The 26,311-nt window shown below is 46.2% G+C and overlaps 1 pseudogene; it reads left to right on the plus strand.

The window, feature by feature from the left end:
• The first annotated feature begins 13,369 nt into the window (after positions 1-13,369).
• Positions 13,370-26,311, plus strand: part of LOC114624867 — a 98,366-nt pseudogene continuing 85,424 nt past the window's right edge.

The following is a 26,311-nucleotide window of genomic DNA, read 5'->3' on the forward strand; positions in this document are numbered from 1 at the left end:
TCTCATTTCCTAGTTTCTATCTTAAAATTCCACAGTGTTCAAGTGATTTTTTTTCTAATAATAGCTTTAGTCTTTGCTCATTATTTTTGGTCTTTCTGGTATGCTGTTTGCTTTGTAGTTGCCATATGTTTTGATAATAATAAGCTATTTTGAAATATTAGCCGAGCATGATCATGACCATAAGAAGAATTGAAGGGAGAAGGCAGACGAATCAACTCTGTATTTGCACTAAAGTCCTTCCCACTTTTGAATATTTAGGCTTCTATGATGTCTACTCTTGGTTGTCAACTTGACAGTATCTGGAATTGACTAAAGCCCAAGCTGCTGGGTATACCTGTGAAAGATTATTTTCTTAATTAAATTGTTTGAAGTGGGAAGATCCACTTGTAATCTGTATCTTTTGAGATGGGAAGATCCACCTTATATCTGGTCCAAACCTTCTGCTGGCAACTTATATAAAGGACATGGAAGAAGGAAGCTTACTCTCTGCCAGGTTGTTCTCACTCTCTCTGGGTAGTCTACTCCGTCACTAGCATTAGAGCCTACTTCTTTGAGATTCTGGCATATACTGAAGACCAGCTGGGACATCTGGCCTTGTGGACTGAACAAACTACTGAATTCTTGGACCTTGCATTGGTACGCAGCCATTGTTGGACTAGCTAGACCACAGCCTGTAAGCCATTCTAATAAATCCTGCATATGTATGTATATATATGGATATGGACACAGAAACCGTGGTGCTGGTTGGTTGCTCCTAGCATCTCTGGATACATTTTCAAAGTAAAGGTATGTGCTCCGTGATACAATTCAGCAACGTTAGCATCTCAGGGAACAGTAAAAAAAATAATGTGAGGAAACTGACTGCTCCAGATGCACAAGCAGCCAAAAGGTTTCCAAGTGTGCCCTGAAAGAGAATCTTCTCTTGAGCAGCCACAGAGCTCAAGTTGTGGAAAACCAAACCAAAGCCCTCACTATAAGGATGGCTGAATTACAAAGGGAATTCAAGTCCCATTCTAGGAGGATGCCCATGGTTACAGTAAGAGCGTTAAGTGGTAAAGAATGGGGTTCTGTACCTTGGGATAGGCATGTGTGGAAAACCCTATTGAAGCTGAGAACACTGAACCCTCAGATTCTCAAGGGTTTAATCTCACCCAAGAAAGTAGTCTCTGAGTATAAAATGTTCTCACACCTCCACCCTCTGAACTATTTCGCCTTTTCTGCCTCTGACTTAGGAAATCAATCCTTCATTGTTTGCTAAGCCAGCAGTAGCTTTTTCTGAAGGAGATACCAGGCAAGATAATACTGATGTCCCTCAGGGCCTAGCAATAGTTGCCTTCAGACCTACAAGCAGATTTAAGGTTAACCCAGCTCCTGGAGGGGGCGTAGAAAGTGTAGCCCATGAGGAGAAGCTTTTTCCAACATGAAAGGGCTTAATGAGTTTGCTGATTCGTTTTGAGAAGTCTGGGGACTATGTGTGGGATGGATTTAAAGATGTGGGATAATGGTGGGAGGAACATAAAGCTGGATCAGGCTGAGTTTATTGACATGAGCCCTACAAGTAGAGATTCTGGGTTTCATATAGAAGTTTGCTCAGTTGAAGAAAGGTGTCAAAAGTTTGAATAGTTGGCTGAGGCATTTGCTGAAAGTTGGCCTACTGCCTTAAGGAGTTGGAGTTGTCTGATATCCCTTGGCTGAGCATTGATGAAAAGATTTTAAGGCTCAGGGAAATTGCAATGCTAGAGTGGGTATATTGTGTAAAACCTAATTCTCCACACTGGGAAGGCCTAGAAGACACGCCCTTCAGGAATCCTATAGGATGCAAACTGGTGAGAGAGGCACCAGCACATTTGAAGAGTTTTTTATGGCACCTTTTTCCCTTGTGCCAGACCTTAGGGTTGGAGACACTGCTGCTCAGTGGATGAGTTAAATGCAGTGGGTTTAGTTGGGCCCTAAAGTAACAGGGGCCAGGTGGCAGCACTGGATCACCAAACACAAGGTGATTATAGTTATTGTCATGGACAGCATAGAGAAAGCAAACGTCCATAATGGCTTGACCCACAATAGACAGCACAGGCCAAGTGGTTTTTATTGTGGCAGTACTTGTATGGACCTTTGTTATTGGCTGATCACAATGTTTCCAGGAATAAAATATATAAGAAGCCTAGTGCATTTTTGTTTAATCTATATAAGCAGAAAATCTCAAACAAATGAAAGAAAAGTCCCACTGGATTTTTGGCAAAGGGGAATCTCAGCCAATGTGCTAGCTTATTTTATGTCAGCCTGACACAAGCTAGAGTCATCTGAGAGGAAGGAACCTCGATTGAGAAAATACCTCCGTAGATCAGTCTGTAGGCAAGCCTGTAGGCATTTTCAAAATCAGTAATTGATGGGAGAGGGACCACCCACTGTGGGTAGTGCCTTCCGTGGCCTGATGATCCTGGGGTTTTCAAGGAAGAGGGCTAAGCAAACCATGAGGAGCAAGCCAATAAGCAGCACTCCTCCATGACCGCTACATCAGCTCCTACCTCCAGGTTCCTGTTCTATTTGAGTTCATACCTTGCCTTCCCTTGGTGATAAAGTATAACTTGGAAATGTAAGTTGAAATAAACCCTTTCCTTTCCAAGTTGCTTTAGTCATGGTGTTTCATTACAATAGAAACCCTAACTAGGACAGTCTACAAACCAATTTCCAGACTTGAGCCAGTTTTCAGACCTAGAACCCCTTTCGTGAAGGATCAACCAGGTTCCCCTGAGGAAGGACCTTGATAAAATACCCAAGTTTTACTGTTAGCCTTTCTCTGTTAGCGTATGCTGGGAAAAAGGAAACAATCAGACCTTTGAGGTGTATTGGATACTGGTTCTGAATTGATGCTGATTTCAGGAGGCCTCAAGTCACATTGTCGCCCTCCAGTTAAGAAGTAGGGGTTTATGAGGGTCAAGTGATTAATGGAAATTGTTTGGAGTTAAACTCACAGTAGGGTAGGTCCAGTGTGTTCTCAAACTCATCCTGTAGTTATTCCCCCACGCTCAACCTATCATTGTGATAGATAGACTTAGAAGTTGGCAGAATTCTTTCATTGGTTCCCTGACCTGTGGAGTGAGAGCTGTTATGATGGGAAAGACTAAATAAAAACCTTTAGAGTTGCCTTTACCAGAGAAAATAGTGAATCAAAGACAGTATCATATTCTGGTGGAATTGAAGCCATCTCCCTTTAACTGTCCTCTCTGGCTGGTACAGGAGACAAATGGATCGTGAAGAAGGACAATTGACTATGGAAAACTACATCAGGTAGTAACTCCAATTACAGCTGCTGTACCAGGTATAGTGTCTTTACTGGAGCAAATTAACACATCTCCTGGTACCTGGTATACAGCTATTGATGTACTAAGTGTCTTTTTCTCAGTACTTGTCCATAAGGACCACCAGAAGCAACTTGCCTTCAGTTGGCAAGGCCAGTAGTATACCTTTACAGCTTTGCTTCAAGGATGTATTGTAGTGGGAGATATTTAAATCAGCGGCATTCAGTCTGGCTTTTCTTAATCAGCTGCCATGTTCCCAACTAGCCTAGGCCTGCAGCCAGGAGCGGCGGCAGCGTACCACCACTGCTCAGCTCGGGACGCCCACTCAGGTGGTCAGAGACACCAGCCCTGCCACCCACAAGATGCCAGCGTGGGAGATGGGTTTGTCAATCTTCCATGCTGTCTCCGCAAGGCTGGACATTGCCCAGACCATCCCGTCATCCATGTGAGCCCAGTGGGAAAATGAGACTCTAATGCTTAAACATTAATCAAAGGCTTTATATGTTTGAAAATGCTCAATAACAAGATGCCCACACAATCAGAGGTGTAACCCAATACCCAACCTAGATAAATCAACTACCTTTGACTGCTAGAGACACATGCACATCTGCTTCCATGTTCCCCTCTCTCTGGTCTCTCTCCCCAAGCGCCTCCTCTTCCTTCTCTTCTTCCTCTCCTTACTCCTCCTCTTCCTCTCTTTACTTCTCCCACCTTAGCACCTCCTACAATATATTAACTCTTCTGCCCTGAGTCATACTTAGTTTAAGGTGATCTTATCATCTGCCTCTTCTATAAAAATATAACATTGGTGCACTACTATATCAACTATGTTATGTTGATAGGACCAAGCGAGTAGCAGGTAGCAACCACTTCAGACTTGCTGATAACACATATGTGCAATCAGAGGATAGGAAAAAAGCCAACCAAAATTCAAGGACCTTCTACCTCAGTGAAATTCTTAGGAGTCCACTAGTGAGTGATAAGCAGAGACATTACTTCTAACATAAAGAGTAAAGTATTGCACTTGGCCCCTCCCACCACAATTTAGTGTCTCTATTTGAATTCTGGAGACAGGACATTCCTCACTTGGGTGTGCTACTCAGGCCCATATACCAAGTAACTTGGAAAGCTGCTAGCTTTGAAAGGCTGGGATAGGAGAACACTCTTCAACAGGTCCAAACTGCTATGTCGGCTGCTCTACCACATAGAGCATATGATCCAACAGATTTCATTTTTGGTGTCAGTGGCAAATAAGGATGATGTTTGGAGCCTTTGAAAGGCCCCTATATGTGAATCATAAAAGAGAATTTTGGGGTTTTGGAGCACGGTTCTACCATCATCTACAGACAACTATTCTCCCTTTGAGAGACAACTCTTGGCCTGCTATTGGACCTTAGTGAACATTTGGATAGTGGGTCACCAAGTTACTATATAACTAGCTTCCCATCATGAGCTGGGTACTCTGTGACCCAGAAGTCATAATGTAGGACACACACAGCAATAATCCGTTATCAAATGGAGTGGTAAATACATGATTGGGCCCAAGCAGGTCCCAAAAGCACAGGCAAGTTACATGAAGAAGTTGCCCAAAGGGCTTCTGTATGATTTCTACTTGTGTTACAATGCTGTCTGCTGCCAAGCCTGCACCTATAGTGTCATGAGGTGTGTGTAATCAGTTAACTGAGGAAGGGCCTGGTTTATTGGTGGTTCTGCACGTTATGTAGGCATCACCCAGAGGTGAATAGCTGCAGTATAGGGATAACCCTGCAAGTCACCAGTAAAAAGAAATATTCGCAATGGGCAGAACATGAGGGCACATGTTTTGTTTGGAAGGAGGAATGACCAGATGTGTGATTGCACTGATTAATGAGCTGGAGCCAATGGGTTGGCTGGATGGTCAGGGACTTGGAAAGATCACAATTGGAAAATGAGTGAGAAAGCCATCTGGGGAAGAAGTATGGAGATCAGTCTCTGCAAATGGGAAAAGGATGAAGATACTGTGTCGGTGTAAATGCTTATCAAAAGATGAATTCAGCAGAAGAGTGGTTCAATAATGACCTGTCCTGTGGACCATCAGCCTCTTTCCCCAGCCATCCCTGTCAGTTACCTGATGGAGGTTCTACATTGGCTCTAAAACAGGGACTGTCACTCCTCAAGACTGATCTGGCTATAGCTGCTGTTGAATGCTGTATCCGATAACAACAGAAACCAATACTGAGCCCCAGAAATGACACTATTCCTTGGAGTGACCAACCAGTGACCTGGTTACAGATTGACAACATTGGACCACTTCTTTGTATAAAGGACAATGCTTTGTTTTTACTGGAGAAGATATTTATTCTGGTTATGAATTTGCTTTACATGCATGCAATACTTTTGCCAAAACTACCATCCATGAACTCAAAGGATGCTTTATCTATCTCCGTGATATTCCACACGGTATTGCTTCTGATCAAGAACTCATGTCACAGGATCATAGAATCCACCAGTCTTATCATGGTCCCTGCAGTTGACCTGATAGAAACATGTAATAGCCTTTTGAAGACACAGTTACAGTGCCAGTTAGGTGGCAGAAGCCTAGAGGGCTGAGGCCAGGTTCTCCAGAAGGTGTTTTGTGCTTTGACTCAGTGTCTATGATGGCTATTCTTGATTGTCAACTTGACTACATCTGGAACTAAAATCCAAAATGGAGGGATTTTTGCTTAATTTGAAATAGGAAGATCCTCTTCTGATCTAGATTTTTTTTTTTTAGATAGGAGAACACACACCTTTACTCTAGTACTTGAGGTAGGAAAGATACACCTTTAATCTGAGCCACACCTTCTGCTGGAAGTCTATATGAGGGCACGAATGGAAGCTTTTGCTCTTTGCCTGCTTTCTTTTGCCCTTTCTAGCAAGCTTGTGTCCTCACCCTGTTCCCTAAGACCTTTCTGCCTTTGCTCCTGTGAACAGTCCTCAGTTCTCCCCTGAGGACCCTGTGACCTACTTCTGCCTCCTTGTACTGCTGCAGGTGTCTTTTCAATGCTGCTTCAATGGCCTTTGGGGTCTTTCCACAAAGCCACTGCCCTTTTACACTATCCAACTTCAGACACTGGGCGTAGGGAGTGGAGAGAGGGAAAGGAATCCTGTCTTCCTCCCAGCTTTGGTTGTTGTTGCTGATGGCTCTTACAACAGCCTGTTTCCTGATTGTCTTTCTGTCTGTGCCAGGCCTGTATCAAGACCCTTCTTCCTTTTAAACACTTGGGTGAGCCCCTGGAATGGACATCAGCTTGTCTCCAAAGCCCTTCTCTGCATCAGTTCTTAGGCCAATAGTAGAGAAAGGTGTATCATCCCAGGTATGGTGCTTTCCATGAAAACCAGAAAAAATATCACTAGATACCCAGCATCTCTGTTGGTTTATCTGTGAATGAGAAATGGCTGAGGTGGTGGGTTACTCGGAAAGGTCTCTCCTGACAGGCGCTAGTTGAGTGGAGGTTTGAGTTACTGGGAAGAACAGACTCAGGACTGACTCAGCAGCTGACTGCATCTGGGTCTTCAAGGCCACCTCCCTGTCTGGTGTGCTCAAAAGCTGAAGATTAGCTCCCCAGTGGACCAGTGACCTGGGTGAGATGACTGGGGTCATGCTACCCTGCAATATCCCATATAGACACACTGACCCGATGCACCAAAGGTGGATAACAATGTCCCTTTCTGTCCCAGAGACCAAAACAAACAACCATAATAATGCCACCCCTTTGGGGCCAGGGCCTTTTATTCCTTCCTCAATATTAACATTTCAAATCCAAAGGGCTAGATGCCTTTGTTCATGAAGGTCACAAGAAAAGCCACACGGAGTCCTATCGGCTTTCTTAAACAGTCCATCTGGTCAGGCATTCCAGAAGGCGTAGGCTCTGGAGAGCCCATCACTCGATGACAGGAGACTCAGGGGCACAGGGTTTTAAATACTAATTACCCAGCTCCACAGTGCCACACCAGAATAAGCCCTGAGCCTGCCCAGTCCTGTTTCTGTCACAGGCTTGCCAGGTGACTTCTCTCTGGGGACATTGATTCTTCATTCTGCATTTAAAAAAATAAAATGGTAAAGGCACCGAACAACCACTTCACTTTGGAATTGCCTGATACGCAGTTTCACTTTTAATTTCATTCCAATGAGGATTCCTGGAAAGAAGCCATGGCTGCAGAGATGGGCTGATTGGAACTGTGATGGTGGGGAAAGGCTGGGATGGTGCAAGTCCAGAGACTGATTGCTGTGTCTCAGGCTAGCTTTAGGCCCCGGACTAACCCTTCCCTGTCCACCTCTGTCCTGGAGCCAGAAAGATCTAGCAACATATCAGATGGCTAGATCCCACCAACCCAAAGACTAAGAATATCATTAGATTGTATCTGAGGCTTGAAGGAGAACTCCCCCATCCTGCAATGAAAGCCTCTCTGATACTCCCAGAGATGTATTTTAAAGCTTCATTCATGACTTTCTTTGTCCTGTGAAACTATACAACGTCATGAAACTGCTTCCATGTTGGGACATGAAATTTAGGGTAGCCTAAGTTTGTGTTCCCTGGACATGGTGGCTCAGATTTGGCTCTAGAGTAAAGTATCTCTATTCCCTTTAAGATGAGCTAGTTTGTTGTTGATGAGGATGTTGCTGTTTTGTGTGTGTGTGTGTGTGTGTGTGTGTGTGTGTATGGGTGTGTGTGTGTATGGGTGTATGTGTGTATGTGTGTGTATATATGGGTGTGTGTACGGGTGTGTGTGTGTGTGTGTGTGTGTGTGTGTGTATGTGTATGTGTGCGCCTCCCTGTGCATGCACATGTGTGTTGACAGGTCCAATACCTGGCTTTCTGAGTCAGCTCTCTGGGGCTGTGATCCCAACTTTGTAGTTAGGTTACTTCTTCTCAGTGGTAAGAAAGCCAGCTGGGTCCCCAGAAAAACTGTGTTTAGGAGCCACTGAATTAAATGGTCCCTCCGGGGCCTTTTCTATGATCATTCTGAAAAAAATTTAATTACCATGTAGCAACATAAAATATACTCATCTTAAAAGACAAACCAGAAGGGTGGCGAGCAAACGTCTCTAAGGGGTGACAGCTCTTTCCAGTGACCCCATTGCCCTTGTGCATGGTTCTGAGATTTTTCATGGCTGTTTGGTTCGCATATGTATAATCAGACTACAAACTCAAATTGGCATATCTCCTGGGATCTTTTCTTCACCAAATGTTTTCATAAAAGGATCTCCCTATGTCTTACCCATTTCTTCCAGTGAAGATCTTCAAAAGTAAACCACAATTTGCTAGTGTAGACCCCTGTTTCCTCTCCCTGTTTCCTTTCCCTGTGCCGTGTTTTTCCAGTACTTTTGTCTAACTGCTTTCCCTGCATCTAACTGCTATGAGGAATGAGCACCGGCTCTCCAGATCTCTGGCTCTCCCACTCCCCAGCTCTCCCACTCTCCGATTCTCCCACTCTCCAGCTCCCCAGCTCCCCGGCTCTCCGGCTCTTCCACTCTCCGGCTCTCTGGTTCTCCGGCTCTCCGGCTCCCTGGCTCTCCGGCTCCCTGGCTCTCGGGCTCTCCGGCTCTCCCACTCTCTGGCTCTCCCGCTCTCAGGCGCTGGCCTTTGTAGAGCCCTACACCCCATACCATGCTTTACTTTGGCAATTGTACCAGATGAGGACAGATTCATTTCCTTCTAAGAGAAGCTGGCACAGGGCTTTCTCCACAGCTTATTGACCTTGTGACCTTGGAGCCCTGTGCCATCACTGCTGATGGATAGGATTAGCGTCGGAATAGATGGTTCTGGCCTAGAAAGCATCTCCTGATATTCCCTGTCAGTTTTCATTTGCTATGGCGAGTTTGGCTGCTTTAAGGGTTGCAGTGAGTTTTGGTATTAATTGGTGAAATCTCAGGTCAGAGAACTCATTCGTCAGCTCCATTACAAGCTTCTTAGACTGAGGAACAGCAGAGAAGTCAGAGCTAGATTTGGGGCAGAGCTGGTCTCAGGGACCATAGGCTCAGGGAAGAAAAGACTCACAGGTAACATAGTCTCTACAGAGGAAACTGAGACCGGGGAGGTAAAGGCTTAGTTTCAGCATGGAGGCAGAGGCCTGGGACCAGGGCAGGTGATCTGGCATGATCCGAGATGATGACCCAGGAGCTCTGTCATTACTCCTCATTCAGGAGGTGCTAAAGCTCACAATGACCTCATCCGAAGTCCATACTCCCCACCCCAGCTCTGCTTCAGAATCCACGTCATGGCCACGCCCGTCATGGCCACGCCCACACGCCCTTCCTGCTTCCTCTCCTGACTCTCTTTCCCTTCTCTCATCCTCTTGGCCTTCCCTTCACAACAGTGCATAAGCAGAAGGCCGGTATGGAGCGCTTCGCTGTGGTACCAGAGGGTCTGCCAGCCAGCGAACGACAGGCTGGCACCCCAGAGTACCTTAACTCAGCAGTTCATGGAGAAGCCTCATCCCAGGCTTGAGAGAAATGGGAGAAGAGCACCCACCTTACTGTCAAAACCCAAGGACCGGGCCGTGAGGGTGAACCTTGTAAATCGTGAGGCCGGGGAAAGTATACATTGTATACTTTATACATTATACAATGTATAAAGGCTGTGTGTGAGGAACCTTGTGATGTGTGTCCAAGGAAAGCATGACTTGTCGGGGCGGGGGTACAGTGAGGGCTGCAAGCAAGACAGAAGATAACTGGAGAGGTTCGGGCCCTCAGTGGACTGGCCATACTGTCATTTAAACTTAACCTGAGGGGCGGAGCATGCTCAGGTTGCGCCTGGACCGTTACTGTAGGGACTGAACTCTCTCGAGGGGGGAGAAGCAGTGGTCACTAAAGCCAAGGACAGGCAGGGGGAGGTAGGGGAGGGGGAGAGGTAGAAGGGAGGTAGGAGGGTGGAGAGATGGAGGAGGGGGAGATAGGGGGTAAGGGTCGTGGGGAGGTGGGAGGAGGAGACATAGGGAGTTGGGAGGTGGGGAGGGGGATGGAGAGGGAGTTGGGTAGTGGAGAGGTAGGAGGGAGGTAGGAAGAGTGGAGAGGTGGGGGAGGGAGAGTCAGGAATCAAATATTTCTGTCACAGAGTCCCTTTCATTGGGATTCAGGCCCCCAAGGGTCACTGTTTACTTCCAGGTCACCTCTCAGAGAGTCCCCAGAGCAGACAGAAAAGCCACCCAGCTCAGTTTACTGAGCTTTGTCTTTCTCTAGTTGAGCACCACCTGTGGCTGATTCTGACCGGGCAGAGCCAGCTCAGCCTTAAAAGGTATTATGGCCGGAGTCTGTACCTTTGATGAGGGTTAATTGAAGTTTTGTGTTTCTAAATTCATTACTGATGGCCAGAAGAGGAGGAGTGGAGTGTTGTATTTTTCCTTGTTATCTAAATAAAACAGACGTCTAAAACCCAGCCCTTTAAGCATGCAGCCAATTTTTCTCTCACCTAAAAACGCCTACTGGTACAGAGCAGCTTTGGTGACAATTCATACATAAAATTGCATACACTCTATCCACCACTTTGTCCGTGATCCAGAGTTGCTGTCATGTGTCATAGCCAGAGGATCAAGAAGAACTCTGTAGAAAATGCAAGTGGAAGGTTGAGGTGGCATGCAGGACCGGACCAGAATCTCAGCACTCCAGAGGCTGAGGCAAGAGAATGCCCAGTTAATCCAGGGTACATAGTGAATTCTAGTCTGGACTACAGAATTAATACCCTGACGACAATGATGATGATGAGATTGTAGCAAAGACCAGGGTAATGGTGAAGCCCGATGGTAGAACAGCACTTACCTGGCATGCAAGAGGCCCAGGTTCAATCCTCAGGACAGAAAAAAAAAGTTTATATCTGTGATTGTCTTAGCTAGGGTTTTATTGCTGTAAACAGACACTATGACCAAGGCAACTCTTCTAAGGACATTTTGTTGAGGCTGGCTTACAGGTTCAGAGGTTCAGTCCATTATCATCAAGGCAGGAATTCGGTAGCATCCAGGCAGGCATGGTGCAGGAGGAGCTGAGAGTTCTACATCTTCATCTGAAGACTACTATCAGAATACTGGCTTCCAGGCAGCGAGGATGAGGGTCTTAAAGCCCACACCCACAGCAATACACCTACTCCAACAAGGCCACACCCACTCCAACAAGGCCACACCCACTCCAACAAGACCACACCCACTCCAACAAGGCCACACCCACTCCAAGGCCACACCCACTCTAACAGGGCCACACCTTCTAATAGTGCCAATCCCTGGATGGAGCATATACAAACCATTACAGTGACGACAGATGAAGTGGAGGGACATGTCTTCCTACTTCTCACGAAGTAGGAACTTGTCACGATTCATAAGGGGGTGATGGATGTTGACCACAAAGGGAAACATCACAGTAAGCATTAGTCACCTGTGCCAATCCCTTTGAGGCCAAAAGAGAAAGCAGTCTCCTGAAGACCACTTCCAAGTGCAGCTATGACTTGGAAGACTCTGACAAAGCTGTGTTCTCTCAGCCATCTCTGATCTTCCTGCCCTGTACCTCATCAGTCTGGCAGCTGGATGGGCATCAAGGTGAGAGAGAACGGGCAAGGGTCAGATAGTACCCAGGCAAGTCCCACTTGTCCATGTGGGGCTTCACTGTGAAGCTCCAAAGTGGCTGAGGGAGGGATTCAGAAAACGCAGCAAACACCTGCCGCAGAGTTGACAGGCAGAAGAGAGCCGGGGACCAACCTCACTTCTCCTGCATCAGCTGTGTCCTGAAAGCCAGACTCAGCATCTTCTTCTCGGGGATCTTTGATGGCCATCGTTTCTCCCCAGTAACCTGGACAGGGGGCTGTGTTGTTTTTGTCAAGACAAATAATGATCTATTATAGGAGTTTTGGGGGTTTTTGTTTGTTTGTCTTGTGGGGCTTAGATGTTATGCTTTCTCATCCCCGCTCGGCTTATGGGCTGATTCTGGGTGACTTCAGCTAGTGTGAAACAGAAGATCCCCAGACACTGTGGGTCAGTCTTATCTCCCGCTTGCTGTGTTGGATCTCATATAATTCTAAGGATCTCATAGAATTATTTCGGAGGCACACGGTCCAGCTGCACTCTGTTCTCTGAGGAAGCTATGAAACTCTAGGAGGCAGACAGTGTAAAAACAAACAAGAAGAAAGGGAGAGGCTGGAAGGCTGATTGGTTCTTTCACTCTTCTAATTCAATTTAATCCTCTGTACAATTCTGGGAGGAAGGCTTATGTATCTGCTTTTCTTATCGAGGAAACACACAAAGGAAGATAACTGAGCCCACGCATCTGGGTGTGGTTGTAAGGCAGGCCCCGAGGACCCTTGTCTTTCTAGTCCTTCCCTGACCATGGGCAGAGCCTGTGGATAGAATAAGCATTAATTTCATATTTAGGTCATGTTACATAGCCGAAGAGTTCTTCGGGTAGCATTTAGATTATTCCCTAGTTGACTGAGTTAATCAAAAGAGACACTGTCCATCTGGTAGTGACGAGGTCCGTGAACCCTTCAAATAGAGTGAGGAATCTGAGAGAGATTAGACCACTGTTGTCTTGGGGAGGGGAACAGGAGAAGGGAGGCAAGTGACCTTAGCAGTGGAAAGGTGTTCCTAGGAATTTCCTAGGAGAAAGACAGCAACAGAAACAAGTGCCAGTCCCAAGGCCACAGAACTGACTCTGGCCCAAAACTACATTTGCCTGAGAGCCCACGCTCTTGGCAAGAGGTGCACCTAGCAGACCCTTGGCTGCAGCCTTGTGAAGTGCAGCAGAGAACTGAGCTCAGCTCTGTCAGACTTCTGGCCTGAAGAAACCAAGAGAAAAGAATCCCTGTCTTGTAATGGGTTTGTGCTCATTGGTCGTGTGGCAAAAAAAAAAAGTGCATGCAGAATGACGAGCCAGGCGTGAACACCAAGGCTGTCTGGATCTCCCTATGGACATGCTGCCGCTCCCTGTGCAGTAGATGCTCCATCTCCCACTCCCTCTGGGAAGAAGAGAGAGGGATTAGTGGACAAGGAGCTTCTACAAGTGTTTAGTGAGAGCCTCTCTATGCAGATCTATGGATCGGGCAGCGGGCTTGCAATATGGAAGAGACAGGATGGCCCGCCCAAAGGAGCTTCAGACTAGCATGAAAGACAAACTTGCAGATGAAGATAACTGCGGGCGACTCATGACAGACACCAAAGTGGTGTGTGGTGAGAGTAGGTGAGGGGCAGGTTCAGATGAAAAGGAACTTTGAACTTAGCCCTGAACCTGGGAAGGAGCAGGGGGAACAAGTGGGAGATGCCTGTGAAGGAGAGGAGACAGCCAACACAAAGCACACAGTATGCTTCTGTTCTAATGAGAAGCCTGCAGCCTGTACTTCCTGGCACGTGGGAGTCATAGGCTGAACTCACAGGGCGTAGGGAGAAGGATGCAGAACAGTTCATGCATTGATGTGGCAGTTGGACCACTTTCTCTGTGCTGTAAAATGTCTCTGCTCTTTCTGCTTCAGGGACCTTAGAGAAAACGAATAGGCCACCCACTAGACCATGATCTAGGCTGAGTTAATATACACGAGTGGTAAACTATACCCCCTTGGGTGGCTTCCACTCCATTTCAGTTTATTTAATCCATGAGTCATTCCACAACCTTATTCCTCACACAGTTTCTCTTGCTGGCACTGTCAAGGTCAAGGAGGACATAAACTCCCTCTCTTTGCTGAAGGCCCTGTGAGACTACCTTGATCATAGGTTGCAGGCAGGGTAAACGGAGTGAGAAGCATTAAGAGGCTTTTCCCAGAAAAGGGAATCTGGCTCCTGGGAAGAGAGGCAGGAACAGAGCAGAAAAGATCAAAGACTTTTCTTTCTAAAGCATTCTGGGACTCCCTGTGCCCGGGAGACCTCTTGCTTTGATGACTAGCTGTCAGACTTCAGTGGGAAAATGCATGCAGTTTACCAGAACCAGCCCTGAGCTGGAGCCTGTGTCCTACTTAGCTGGAGGCTCAGGCAGGAATCACCACACATCTGTCACCTTAATTGCACGATGGGATGGTTTCTTTTTGTGAAAATTGTCATGATGACATCATAGGCAACCAAGAGTTTCAGGCCATCTTTGGAGAATGTGCTTTTCTCTGCAGCAGATCTGACCTCCTGGACCTGAGGAGTCTGTTGTAAATAGGAACAAGAAACATGCAGGGAATGTGTAGGGTGGAATTGGCTATTAGTGGCTCAACCTCAGAGCCGGTTTCTTTGGGCATTTGGTTAGTTGTATAGTATCCATTGAGAGGTTCCAGCCTGTGTGCCTGAATTTGGTAGCAAAGCCTCCAAGGATGTAATTAAGGTTAAGCAGGGTGATGTCACCATGCAAGAGGATGAGCCTGAACCTGGGCAAGAGGCAGGGAGCCAGGAAGGAAGTCTTGTAGTTGATACAACACAGTTCCATAGTCTGGAAGAGCCAGAAACAGTAGATCCTTACTTCCTACAGTTCTGGAGCTGTAGATCAGAGGTGGGGGCCAATGGAGAGGGGTGAGGGCTCACCTCTGGGCTGGATACTGATGTTCCATGTGGAGAACATGACCTTCTCAATGCACAGATCAGAACCAAAATCAAACAACCAAACAAACCGACAACTCTTACCTGCCAAAGCATGAGAGATGCTTTATTCTGGAGCCAAGTCTGGGGAAGCATGACCAGGGACCAATTCAAGTTACCCCACATATCCCAATGTGGTAGCAGTTTAGTAACTTTCCTTTTTTAATAGAAATAGAACAAAGGAAATAATAAATCAAAACATGTTTTAAAACATCAGGGAAATGTGATGGTGAAGCAGGACATTCGTGGTAGTGGCACGCCCAGAGGTTTTCTAATGACACTCTTAGCGTTTGGGTTGATGGAAGCTAAGCATCTGTGTATACATTTCAAAACCTTTACTTAATAGTCAACATGTCGAGCACAATGTGGCCTACAGATTTTTTTTGAAGCACTGAGATAACCCAGAATAGACTCTGGGCCTGTACTATTCCGGTTCTCCAGAGTCACTGGGGATCTGATCGATAAATCAGCTTTGCAAAACATTAATATTGGTGCAGCTTTTTTTCTTTGTCTGGAAACATTCGCGTACAATCTTATTTAGCTTTTCCCACAGCCTTGAAGACATTGAAAAGTAGGCATAAGGAGGGCAGGGATCCAGTGTACAGACTTTGAGTGGACACAACTATATCCATAGCAAGAGTTACACGGTATCCTACACTCATGAATGTATGTGTTTTACATGAGTGCCAGTGGTTACAGAAAAAAGGTTATTGATAAGTTTTATGTTGATAATTAGCTTATAAGGAATATAAGCTAGATGCAGTACCTACCTATAATCCGAGCACTGAGGCCGAGGCACCATAAGGAACCTTTACCAAATTAATTAATTAAAATAATAAAAACTAAAAAGCTAAAGTTGAAACGCCCTGAAACAAATGTATGGCGTGTTTAATGTGATCTCTAAGAAAGTGGGACTGGTTCTTACTTCACAGTGAGATGACCAAGTCACATGTCACCCACTGAAGAATGGCAGCAAACATCTCCCTGATCCTCTCTTCACCCTGGGTTTTCATCTGTCCCTTGGTGACCAGTCCTCAGAGAACAGGGCTTGAGGTTTTCTGTGTTCTGAGCCTGAACCTCCTCTTACCCAGGAAGCTCTGCTCATGTCACCTCTCTACTCCCCTGGGCATTCTACCATCTGAACAAAAGGTTGACTGTCTCTGATTTTGAGGAGTAGTCTATTTGCTACCTACCCCTGAGGACAAGGCATTCCCGAGGAGCCACGGGGTAGCTGTGCTCTGGGTATAGTGTTCCCAGTTGCTACACAGTCCTCCCGCAGAATAGCCTCCTTATGGCCAGACTCCCATCAAGGCTGACCTTGTCCCGAGGGGCTTTGAGTTCCAAATCTCCTATCCCGTTATCGACTCCTGCATGGACCGTGCTGTCTTGGGCTCTATAAAATTTGAGTTTCAGAAAACAGCCTGCTGGAAGGTAATGCCTAAGGCGCTCTACCGCTGCCTCTGAGTGGAGCAAGCAGTGTTCTGGAGACAATGTAACAAGCAGTCTGGAGGCAATGTCGGAATCCCAAGCCATCCTCACACAATCACCGCCATTCCGGGCTAAACTCTTAACTCCTCCTCCCTGCTACGTCCAGATGGCTCACACGATTCCACTAAGGAAAGTCCCTGTTATCTATTCTGAAAGTCACCAAATCTCTGATGCTCTTAGCCCCGGGCATTTGGAATGCATAGGGCACTTCCTGACCTCAGGACATGACTGTCCAGCAGTGCAGATAGACTTTATCTTCTTGGGGGAAGGGGGAAGATGAGAGTCTCAAGGCTGCAGACAGGATAGGATTTCAGAGATCTCAAAGGAAAGAGGTGTTACTCCTTCCTAGATGCTCACAAGCTTGTCAAGGGATGCTTCAACGAGACATTGATCCCTGGACATGGCATGGAAATGAGAACATGAGACATCCTTGGGAGGAGCCACATTGCAGAGGACACCTGCTCGTCACACTTGTCCAGGTCATCATTCCCCCTCTGCTAAGCATCACCGTGTGGCAGCTATTATCCTAGGGACTGAGAATGCAGCAGTGAACAAATCCAGGTTCAAGCACATGAGTCTGTCAGTACTGCCATAACTCATTTACTTTCTTTTTCTGTGTGCACAAGTGGGTGTGTGCATCTCATGTGTGAGTGGCACATGAGAAGGTTCACACAGAGGCCAGAGGTCAACCTCTGTTGTCAGTCTTCAAGGTTTCTCTCCCTTGGGGATTTTGGTACAGGGTCTCTCACTAGGATTAAGCTGGCTACCCCAGAGCCCCAGGATCTGCCTGTCTCTTCCATCTCTAGTGCGGGGATTATGAACATGCGCTACCACATCTGCTCTTTGTGTGGGTGCTGGGGATTGAGCTCAGATCCCCATGCTTGCACAACAAGGACTTTTGTCGGCTGAGCTATCTCCACAGTCCCTTCACCAGCACCTGTCCCCTTAACTGTGTGATTGACATGCGTGAGACACTTGGGGGAATGCAGAAATGACTTATGCGATATTGGCCTCATGCTTGCCACAGAGGGAAAGAGATTACAGGAAAGCACGTGTAACACGATGGCCCTTTCACCTTTGTCATGTTAGCAACTGTATTTTGTCTGTCTGTTCTATGTTCTTAGTGACAAAGTATAAACATTACAACAAAACCAAAATTATACTGGCCTGATTCTTAGACATTGATGAAAGTTTCAATATTTATGTTCTTATGAACAAAATAAAATAAACTCTGGCCCCAAATTCTATTTCTACTCAAATTTAGGCCAAACAGTGTCGGGTACCCATTGCAAAGAGGTCTCTCAGCTTGCACACAGGGCTCTTGTAGTATCTGAAGAGGGACCCAGAGTCAATATTGCCTTGGCTGTTATGTCAAAAACCCTTGTCACATGGATGTTTGAACACCTACCTCTGGATGTCAGAGGGAAAAGCAGAGATGTGACATCTATACGTTCTGTGAAGGAGAATTCGGTCATTTCAACTGAAATCAGCCTGAGCTAACCGCAAGTACAAAAACTGTGGAATCCTGGATCGTGGGCTAGAGAATTCGAGTATCCGCTCTTTGGAGCGCAAGGCTGGAGCCTGGAAGTGATGTTTCAAGGCCATCCAGTTAGCCCATCTCATGCCATCCCAAAAATAACCAGAGATCTCTACCACCTGCCTGGCTCTACAAGAGAAAATGTTACGAGCCAAACTCCAAAAGTTAACTAGATATAAAATTTGAAAGACTGATGTCAGATTATTTAAAAATTATTTTTTCATGGCAGTGGAGTTTAGAAACACATCCAGCCCATGATGCACCACTTGGTTTGCGAGTTCCGAAGAGAAATAGCATGTGGAACACATGTTAAAGACAGTTTGTAGTCCATGGTGGACCTTTGACCTAAATTTTCATTCAGTGAGTAGCACTGTCCCTTTCCTTCCACACTAAGCTCCCTCCTGTGAAACTCTGGGCCCCATTCAGACATCGCTAATCAATTGCAATGCACTGCTGTTGATCCCAGAGAAAACCTTAGACTCATTTCCATTACAAAATTCCCAGGAGCCATCCCTAATTCATAAGATCAGTGTAAAGATTTAAGCCTGGATTTGCTGTTTTCAGATCCAGAATGAGAACCTTCTGCTTTTGTATGTCTTTGTCCTGTGAGCTGCCACTGACTCCTCCTGCTGAAACTTTGGCTGCATAACTGTAGATTTCAAGCTTTGGGTCATGAAAGCAATGCATAGACTTCCCGATTTCTCCATTCTCACCCACAACGGTGCAGTGATCTCCTGGCCTCAATCTGTACGCTCACCTGTTAAAACGTCACTCTCCTAGCTGGGTGTCATCCCTTGCTCTTGGTCTTAACCATTTCATACTCCTTAATGAGTTTTTGAACTTAACCTTTTCAGGTATATGAGTGTTTGCCTGTATGTATGTATGTATGTATGTATGTATGTATGTATGTATGTGTGTATATGTGTGTGTGTGTACCTACATGTGTATCTGGTACCTTGGAGGCCAGAAGAAAGCATCAGATCCTCTGGAACTCTGGTTACACATAGCGGTAACCCACCATGTGGATGCCATGTACGGAACCTGGGTCCTCCACAAGAGCATCAAGTGTTCTTAACTACTGCACATCTCTCCAGCCCCCCAAACTGTGATTTAAAAATGTATTAGAAGGGTTAGAGAGCTGGCCCAGTGGTTAAGCACACTGGCTGCTCTTCCAAAGGCCCTCTGTTCAGTTCTCGGCACCTACATGGTTGCTCACAGCCTTCTGTGATCCCAGTTTCAGGGAATCTGACTCCTTCTTGGTCCTCTGTGGGTACTGCGTGCACACAGTGCACAGAAATACACACAGACAAGGCACACATACACAAAGAATAAAAAGAAATAAATCTTTTTTAAAAAAATTAGCAAGAAAAATAGAGGCTTGATTTTTTAAAAAAAAAACAACTATGATTTTCTATTGTTAATAGAACACAATAGTGAATGCCAAATTTTCTTCTTCTGGGTTGCATGCCTCTTAAAGTAGAAAAAGTAGAATTGTCTCAGGTTCTTTTATGCTTTACTATGTCAAGATGGCCACAAGATACCTGTTAACTAATATCCCTGTCAAGGAAGCCTCAGCTTTCCCCACCTCCTGGAGGGAACTCTCTGTCACAGTGCCCCATAGCTGCCTTCAGCCTCCAGGTATGGCGTGAGTCTCCCCTTCCTGTCCTTATAAAGTCAGGAAGATGCCAGAGAAAGAATATGAATGACCTCACTCATTCCTAAATGCAAAGGCTCTTTGGAATTGACTGATAATGTCTGCCACACGTGGAGGAAAGAATTCAAATCAGTGTTTCCCTCTGATATCCTGAGGTTCATTCAGAGGAAGGTATTAATCAGATTGGGTCTGCTTTCCAGGCCTCATTCCCCAGAGAATGAGAGACCTTGGGGGAATAAAGAAGCCCAGCAGAAAGGCAGATTCTCTCCTGCTGTGCAACCAATCAGCTGCCTGTGGTGCCCGCTGTGCAGGTGAAGCCACTAGTTCTTGTAGGGAAGCAGCAGGAAGTGGGCCCCTTTAGGGCCCAAGTCTCTTGCAGGCACTGGGTCCTTCAAAGGTGTGGCTCTTTTGTAGCATCAGGAGGGGGTCCGTGTGCCCTAGGACTGGGCAGCGTCTACAAGGCTGCCAACAACCAAGACTTTTTAAAAACCTTTTATCCATCCTTTTAGTTCCTTCTCATCTCTTTCTTTGTGTTGATTCTTGGCTGGCTTCTCTCTTCTTCTCTCCTGGCCCCTGCTACTGACGGCTGCTGCTGGGGTGATGCCAGCTGCCGTTCATGCCCACTGCTGTGATTTCCATCTCTGCTGACACTGCCATCGTGGCCACAGCTGCCACCGTCTCTTGGTCTCTTCTGTCACTTAGCCCACCATACCCCCTGGTCTTTACTGCATCTCCAACCTTTGCCGTGGCTTTTTCACTTCATGCTACCGGTCTCAGCTTGTTTGATTCATGGTGGGGGTCAAACTGGGCAAGAAAAAAAGCTCTCAGGGAAAGCCTAATTTTGCAGCATCCCAGGCAGTGGCAGGGCATGAGAGAAGCTGGCTCACAGAGTGTGTCCAGGAGCCTGCTGGTAGCTAGGCCACCCCCTGGGCAGAACACTGTTAGCATTCTGTCTAAACTCCACCCCCACAGTTTCCTGGCAACAGCCAGGTAGGCCTGCCCACTATAAAAGGGGCTGCTTGCCCCCCTCCTCCTTCTCTTACCCTCTTACTCTCTTGCTCTCTTGCCCCTAGCTTCCCTCTGTCCCCCTCGCCCCTTCCCCATTCCCTTCCCCCTCTCCCCACATGCTCATGGCCGGCCTCTACTCCTCTGCGTCCCCCCCCCCCCCTCTCTCTCTGCCTCCTCTGCCTCTACTATCCTCCTGGCTCTCCTCCCCATGCCCTGAATAAACTCTATTCTATACTATACTGATGTGTGACTGGTCCCTCAGGGAGAAGAGGTGCCTCGGCTTGGGCCAGCTGAGACATCCCCTTCCCCCATACTTCACCACATACCCACAGAACATACTCTTTTTATCTCTTTATCTTTTTATCTTTTTATAAGCACATCAAACACCATCCTGTCTTTATCATGAAACCAAGGCCCTGGTCAGGCAGTGAAGTAATGAGACAATATAGTGATAGCTAAATATTCCATTGTGGCAACAGGATCATGAATGCTCACACACAGAAGTAGAGAGGGAGTCGAGTTACTAGATCCTGACCTGAGATTGGGTCTACCATTCATTCCCTCTACCCCGGAGCTGTGCGTGATACCGGAGGAGGTAAAGCATGTAGGAAGCAGACCAGGGGTTCTCAACCTTCCTAATGCTGACATAGGATTTCCCTCTTAGGTGGGCTTTGTTATGAAAGAGACCTTCATGGTCACAGGCAGCCATGCTATGATCAGGCCTTGAAGTGGGAGAGAACTAGAAGAGATACCATAGCAAAGGCAGCTCAGGGTGGGCCTTGAAGGAAGGGCCTTCAATCTGTAGATCAAGGGGTTTTCTCAGTCAAGGTAACTAAGGGTCCTGGGACCTAACAGTGATGATTCCTAACAGAGTGGGACATTTTTGTGATGCACCCTTTTCTACTTTGTTTTAAGTCAGCCGCATTCCTGTAAGTAACCCTTCCCACATGCTTCTATAAGTAAGCTCAATAATAAAGTCACTGGCTCACCAAGTGGGACCTGGATGCAATTATTCTTTTGCCCTCTTGGTGGCGCTTTCTCTGGCATGAATAGATGTTCCTTCCTAGGGAAGGGCTACAAGGCTGAAGCTCCACCTTTAAGAGCCAGAGCAGCAAGGAGCTGTGATTGCTCAAGGTAGGTCTCCAAGGCTATTCTATTCGAACGGCTAGTGGTGACATGCGGCTCACCCAAATGGCTCCTTCATTAGCAGTCCTTTGTTCAAGGAAGTCAAGACACCAGGGAGGAGTCTAAGGGCTGTTAAGAAGGAGACACACATGGCCCCGTTTTCCAAAGCCCCTGTTTATTTACAGAGAAAATGCACATCAGAAGTACTTACAAGAAGGACATATCATTAATATTAACAGTACCTTTTAACGGTGTTTAACGATGCTTTAATAATATCTAATACCTTCTCAGCATTTGGGCCAAAGTGTGTCCTCAGTCTGTCTTAGCTGGTAGATGCCTTGTGTGCTGAGGTTTGAGGAGGGAATGGGGGCAGGCAGGAGTGATGATCTCTTTTGTCTAAAACATTATTCTTCAACCCATGGGTTGTGGCCCCTTCGGGGGTTGAACAATCCTTTCCCAGGGGTCACCTAAGACTATTGGAAAACACAGATATTTACACTACAATTTATAACAGTAGCAAAAGTACAGTTCTGAAGTAGAAGCAAAAATAATTTTGCAGATTGGGGTCACCACAAGATGAGGAACTGGATTGAAGGGTCACAGCCCTAGGAAGGTTGAGAACCACTGTTCTAAAACCGACTGAACTCACCTAAAGAACCACCAGTGGTCAGGGGACTACGGGTGTCTTCAGTGTGCCCTATCAGTATTCATAACAGTGACCCTCGGCCTCCATTTCTCCAGCCTTGCCTCTAGTTCATGCATCTTGAGCATTCATGATTGGATGAAATGTGACGACCAGATCCTATCTCTACTCTTGGAAAGGCAAAATATTCATATATACAGACAGAGATCTGGGACATGATCAGAGAAGCGATTTTTGCTGAGGAGAACCAGAGAGCCTGCACACCCATGCCCATGGCTTGCTGGAGGTCGCAGGCTCTGATAAGGAGCCAGGCACATCTCAGCCCTCCTGGGGGCTGTGACAGCAAGCTGAAAAAAAAATGAGAAGAAACTAGAAGACAAATAAATAAAAATCAAAAGGTTTTGCAATACGGTCTTGGCATCACAGTCTTACAGATTTCCATGTTCATATCCATCAGGAGGCATGTCTGGGATTCCTTCCCAAGCTGAGCATTCTGGATTTACTCTTGGATAATATCCTGGGCCATTAGATGAACCGTTTTCAGTTCTGGGCATGGCCAAAAGCAGGTTGGAGGTGGTGCCATCTCTCCTTGCAGAACTCAGGGTCTGATTAAGAAATGCTTCCCGTGTAGTTGGAGAGATAAGGGGCTGCTCTTCCAGCTTCCATTGGAAGGAGCCCTGGCCAGCTGTCAATGCTGAGGCACGAGGAGCCAAACCAGGAGGAGGCCAGGGACAAGTCTCGGGGGAAAGGCACCAAAGGTCAGACCTGAGAATGTCAGATGAGTGTGTGTTGGATAAGGAGGACAGAAGAGCCTGGAGTCTGAGGCAGGGACAGTTCTGCAGGAGACAACTGATCTAAAGCACCGTGGGAAAACCGGGACTTGGGGTCAGACTCAAGGGCAGGCAGAGCTTGTTAGAAAATCAGCACCAGCTTTCAGAACAGATCCTTGGCTGACCGAGGAAAAATAAATGTCTTCCATGGGATGGAAGGCCAGAACACCATCAGAAGTCAAGTCTCTCTTCTCTGTCACCTTCTAGAAGTTTCTACTGCATCTTGTCTTAAAAGCCCAGTGTCTACTCTAGGCTTATGGATGTCAGGGCTGTATGTGGGAGGGAACCCAAACGGACCCACATTTCATCAGGAGAGCAGACTGAAGTTACTGCCTTGCCTGTGCTGCTGAGCAGAGATGGGAAGCGAACCACCTTTAGCTGTTTGCGCCCGAGCTTTTCCAGTAATAAATTCCTTTTATTTCCAGAACATTTTGCATTTTCTGTCATTGAATTTGTACTAATTATTCATGCGGAGATGTCACAAAACTCAAATTTGAAAACTGCATGTAACCGGTACCTTTGAGGGTGACATTAGGGCTCCCCCGGTAGGTCTCTTTGCCAAAATGACTTTCATGGTACAGATGTTTCTAGACAAGCTTCTCTAAATACTAGGGCAGCATCCTTCCAGTGTCTGGGCTCCCAGAGAGATACAGAACTGGCTGACCTTCCAGAGTCCATTTTTATATTAGGATCGAAAGCCATAAAAAATGGACTTGGTTTTCTGCTGTTGTTTTTGTTGTTGTTGTTGTTGTTATTGTTGTTGTTGTGTTTTTGAGATGGAAACAGCCACTAAAAACATAAGATAATCAGATGTTTGACCCAAGAAAGGCGAAGAGTTAAGCACAATGTTCGTATAATTTTTTCTCTATGATGTTCCTTTTCTTCCTTTGCCTAGAGGCATGCTTTCAGACAATTCCTCAACTTTAGAATATGTGATTTCAGCAGAAGAGGGGACAGACAATCTGTCTACCTACTGTGAGGTGCTTTATCTTTGTCATTTTAAAGGCACTGGATTCTAATACTCTACCCTGGCCTTGAATGACCACGGAAGCGATTACCTTACCAGTCAGATGTTTGTAGCCTCAGCCCAGAACATGAAGAAGGCCATCTAGGAATGTGGCCTTGGCTGCTAGGAATGACAAGGATACACATTGAAGAATAACCCTACTTTCATCTGGTCAAGCGTTTGTCCTCACTGAAATATCTTATTCTAGCCTGTGCTTGATATCATTCCCAAGAAGCATCCAGAGTTCCAGGTCCAGGTGCTCCCTGCCCTGCTTGGCTCCCAGTTTCCTCTGTCCTTGATTGCTTGTTGAGTATAACTCGCAGGGAGAAGCCACCTTCAGCCCTGCTCTGTTGCCATGTGCAAGGAGCAGCTGATTCTCCAAGGTAAGAAGCAGTTGGCCAGAGAAGGGCCCAGAATTCACCCTGCTTGGAAAGACACATGATTGTACGCACAACACCCATGTCACTATGTTGAAGCTTATCCAAAGGAGGCCAGAGAAAGGGTTCAGCATATAACAGCAGCAACAACAACAACAACATAGCAACAACAACAACAGGTGTTCCTTGTCTCACGGAGTTCATAGTCCGAAATGATCCTTCCCTCAAAAAGTCACCCAAATGGGTGCCTTTTTGTGAATTGTTCTAGGTGCCTGTGGTGGTTTGTATCTGCTCAGCACAGGTAGTGGCACAGTCAGGAGGTGTGGCTTTGTTGGAGTAGGTGTGTCACTGTGGGTGTGGATTTACTACCCTAATCCTAGTTGTCTGCAAGTCAGTATTCTGCTAGCAGCCTTCAGATGAAGATGTAGAACTCTCAGCTCCTCCTGCACCATGCCTGCCTTGATGCTGCCATGTTCTTGCCTTGATGATACTGGATTGAATCTCTGAACCTGTAAGCCAGCCTCAATTAAATCTTGTAAGAGTTGCCTTGGTCATGGTGTCTGTTCACAGCAGTAAAACTCTAACTAAGACCTTTTGTGAATTGTTCTAGGTCCTGAATGCATTTTGCTTTATTTTGGTTTTGTGTCACTCTCTTTTTCAAACTATCATTTTTTATTGCTGTTGTTTAAAACCATTATTTAAAAGAATTTTTAATTCTTTAAAAAGTCATACATGCATATAATGTATTTTAATCACGGCCCCTTCCTTCCACTCTAATCTCCGCCCCCCATTTCCCTAGCAGATACCCCTTCCCAATACCATGCATTCTTTTTTTTTTTTTAACCCAGAGAGTTTAATGCTCACAGTACATGTATGGTATAAGGCCATCTCCTGGACTATAAGTAGCCTCTCTGGGCCCACATCCTTGAAGAAAACTATCTCTTCTTTATCTTGGGCGCTATCGATTACCAATAGCTACTACTCAGGAAGGGGTGAGATAGTATGACCTTCTCAGCCACGCCCCAGTGTGGGATTTTGGCTTGATCTTACACATGCTGTCATAACTGATGGAGTTCATATGTGCAACCACCCGTTATGTCCTGAAAATACTGTCTCTCTGTTGGTCACTGTGTCAGGCTCTTATAATCTTTGTTCTCCCTCTTGAGCAATGATCCCTGAGACTGGGAGGCCATGTGATGGAGATATTCTATTCAGGGCTGAGCGCTGCTTAGACTCTGTTTTCAGAATGTTAGCCATTTATGGGTTTCTGTGAAGATGCTATTACAGCACAAAGAAGCTTCTTTGCTGAGGGTTGGAGGATCTATGGGTATAAAGAGAATTCTCTAGAAGTTGGTTTTATGCTGTCTTCATTTAGTAAACTAACAGCAGGCTCTCCCCTATGGCCCATAACATAACCAGGGCCCTGGTCATGTTTCCTTGGTACTGTTAATGGTTCCAGGTATGAGTTCTGCTTTGTAGACCTTAAATCCAACCAGAGAGTGGTTGGTTACTTCCATAACAGCTCTTGTACCGGTGAGTGTATCTTGCCTGGCTGGTCATTATTGTAGCTTGCAGGGTTCACAGTTGGATAAGGCTGGTGATTATTCCTGATCCCCAGAGTATTCATAAAACCTTCCAGGACTATGAAAGCTAGCCAGGAAAGAAGCCAAGAAAGAGGCTTGTAGTCAGTATCAGCATGATTTCTCTGTGGTGTGTGGCTCAAGAATCTGGTCTCTCCAGCAATCGTCTCTTCTCACAGGGCTTGAAAGGATAACCAAGAGCAATGGCAGTAACTCATGG

This window comes from Grammomys surdaster, unplaced genomic scaffold (genome assembly GCF_004785775.1).
Source record: "Grammomys surdaster isolate TR1022 unplaced genomic scaffold, NIH_TR_1.0 211, whole genome shotgun sequence".
Taxonomy (NCBI): Eukaryota; Metazoa; Chordata; class Mammalia; order Rodentia; family Muridae; genus Grammomys; species Grammomys surdaster.